We start from the raw sequence: 2687 nt of genomic DNA, 5'->3' as shown, positions 1-2687 counted from the left end.
TTTGAATCAAAAATTAAAAAGCAATAGGATACTAAATAACAATTCTAAAGAGTGGGTCAAAGAACAAATCCTAGAAACAAAAAATAATTTCATTAAGATAATGACAATAATGAAAGTCATTCTGCCAAAAAAAAGAAAAGAGAGGAAGAAAGAAAGAGAAAGGAGAGAGAGAGAGAGAGAGAGAGAGAGAGAGAGAGTGTGTGTGTGTGTGTGTATTCTGCAGTCCTTATTCAGATGCCATCACTTCTTTTTCTGAAGGCAGATAACATTTGTTATCATTAGTCCTTTGAGATTGTTCATCATGTGATATTGCTATTATTGTGTATGATGTTGTTTTGATTCTGCTCATTTCATTACTCCATCAGTTTATATAAATTTTGCCAGATTTTGTCCTATAATTATCCTAATCATCATTTCTTTTCTTTGTGGGGGGATCCTGGTCTGCCTTTTTTAGATGTAAGGAGTTTAAGAACTGGGTGAGGCTGTAATGGAAGAAGCAGCAGGCTGGAGAGGATTAAATGGGCCTAATTTTAACAGGGATAGGGTGGACAAGGTGGGGGGGTATTCAATGCTGAGGTATGGAAGGAGGGGAATAGGGGGAAAATGAGAGGGAGGAGCAGCAGGATAGGGGAAATGTAAGGCAGAAAAGTTAGCAGGAGAGGGCTCAGAAAGGAGCTTCCCGGAAGTGCAAGCGGCCATCAGGACCCGGTTCAGTCGCTCGTAGGTGACAAACATCACTACATTCCAGGAGCCCAGACTGAGGAAGGAGGGCATGAACCCTGTAGAATGCTTTGGGTCCTTCCTTCTGAAGCAAGGTGAGGGCACAATGGCCAGCCCTGGCATACCAGCCTGCGGCAGAGTTCATGTTCATGTATCTTGTCTTGACCACATTCACAGGGGAAGCAATGAGGGTGGTGCAAAAGGCAGCCCCAAAGGCTGAAGTGAAGTGGCATGGAAGGTCATCAGTCATGAGGTGAGCCTTCAGGAAGGCATCTTTTGATGAGATCTTAGGTCACCAGCTCAGCACAGTTGACAATAGCATTGTGGGAAACATTGGGTGAAGTTCCTTTCCATAAGCCCTGAAGCCCCTCTTCTCAGGCAATAGTTTTATAAGAATCCACTTGCCCTGGTATCTCTGATTGCCACCTGCCCGAGCCTGGGCCTGGAAATGGACTTTCACCATATCTGTGGGTTGGGCAACTGCCACTGCCAGTGTGGTGCAGCCTGCCAAGAGACGGCTCCCAATACCTGCATGCTCAGATCCCTTGGTGCAGAACTGCTTGACAGAGTCATAGAGGCCAATGCAGGCAGAGGCAAAACTCATCTGGCACTGTAACCCAGCCACTAGCCCATTGTACAGGCTACCAGGGCCCTCAGTCTTCACCATAGTCAGAATGGTGCCCATGAAACCCCGACACTGGGCAGTGGTAGAAGCTCACATGGGCCCTGATTCTCTCCTTCAATCTGTAGCCGAACTTTGGCTGTATCCAGGGGAAAGGTGATGAGGTCAGCGATGCAGGCAGCAGTGCCAGCCCCAAGGAACTTGACAACAGCTGTTGGGGGTACATCTGTAGGCTTAAGTCCAACCATGATGCTGGTTTTCTGCTACTTCCCTCACTCAAGTTAAGGGGGAGCATAGTTCAGGACAAGAAGCACCTGATCAGGTCATCCCTAAGCCCCACTTCAGCAGAAGATCCTAAGCCCCAGAAGAGTGAAGTAAAAAGAAGAAATAGAAAGTTATCTCAAACTTTTTAAGAACTTATAAAACACCACAAAATGAGCTTTGGAAGCATTTAAAAGCTCTGGGGAGGAGTCAAGATGCAAAGATAGTAACTCTCCAGAGCTCTCCCACAAACTACTGTAACTACCTTTAGATAATGAGTCTTATGGCAGAACCCATAAAAAAAGACTCACTGAAGAAAATAATTCCTTAAAATATAGGATGAAGCAAAGGGAAGCTGATAACTTTGTGAGAAATCAAGGAATGATAAAGTAAATTCAAAAGAATGAAAAACTAGAAGAAATAGTGAAATATTTTACTGGAAAAATAACTCACCTAGAAAACAGATCTAGAAGATGTAATTTAAAAATTACTGGATGATCTGAAAACTGTGACCAAAAAAAGAAATTCTCCATATCTGTCCTGATATTCTAGAAGTAGAGAGTAACATAGAAATTGACAGAATCCATTGGTCATCTCCTGAAAAAGATTCTAAAATGAAAACTGCCAGGAATATTATAACCAAATTTCAGAGCTCCCAGATCAAGGAGAAAATATTGCAAGCAATATGGCATTGTATGGTACTGATGACCCATATGAACTTTCTCATTTATTAGATGAGTTAGAAGGAATACATACATACATACATATATATATGGCACAGGTGGGAGTTGAATATGAAGAAATAATAAATTAAAAAGATGGAGCTAATGGATGAAAGAGGAATGTCCTAGGAGATAAGAAAAAGCTTTTGCAGTGGAATGGGAAGTGGGATGATTGAGGGTGGGGAGTGAGTGAGGCTTACTCTCATAAGAATTGGATCAGAAAGAGAGAATAACATATACATTAAATTAGGTAGAGTAATCCATCTTATCTTAGAGGAAAATGGGAGAGGAAAGGTATGGGAGAAGGGGACAGGCTGTTAGTGATAGAAGGGAAGTAAAGATAGTGGTAGGGGACAGGAGGA

At 42.5% G+C, this 2687-nt stretch overlaps 1 pseudogene; it reads right to left on the bottom strand.

Moving 5' to 3' along the window:
- Window positions 1-664: 664 nt before the first annotated feature.
- Window positions 665-1603, bottom strand: LOC141501554 (dicarboxylate carrier SLC25A8 pseudogene; annotated as a pseudogene).
- Between the last annotated feature and the right edge of the window lie 1084 nt (window positions 1604-2687).

The sequence above is a fragment of the Macrotis lagotis genome, chromosome X (genome assembly GCF_037893015.1).
Source record: "Macrotis lagotis isolate mMagLag1 chromosome X, bilby.v1.9.chrom.fasta, whole genome shotgun sequence".
In the NCBI taxonomy this organism is placed as follows: Eukaryota; Metazoa; Chordata; class Mammalia; order Peramelemorphia; family Peramelidae; genus Macrotis; species Macrotis lagotis.
Note: the sequence above shows the minus strand (reverse complement) of the source record. Positions and strands in the feature narration are given on the sequence as shown.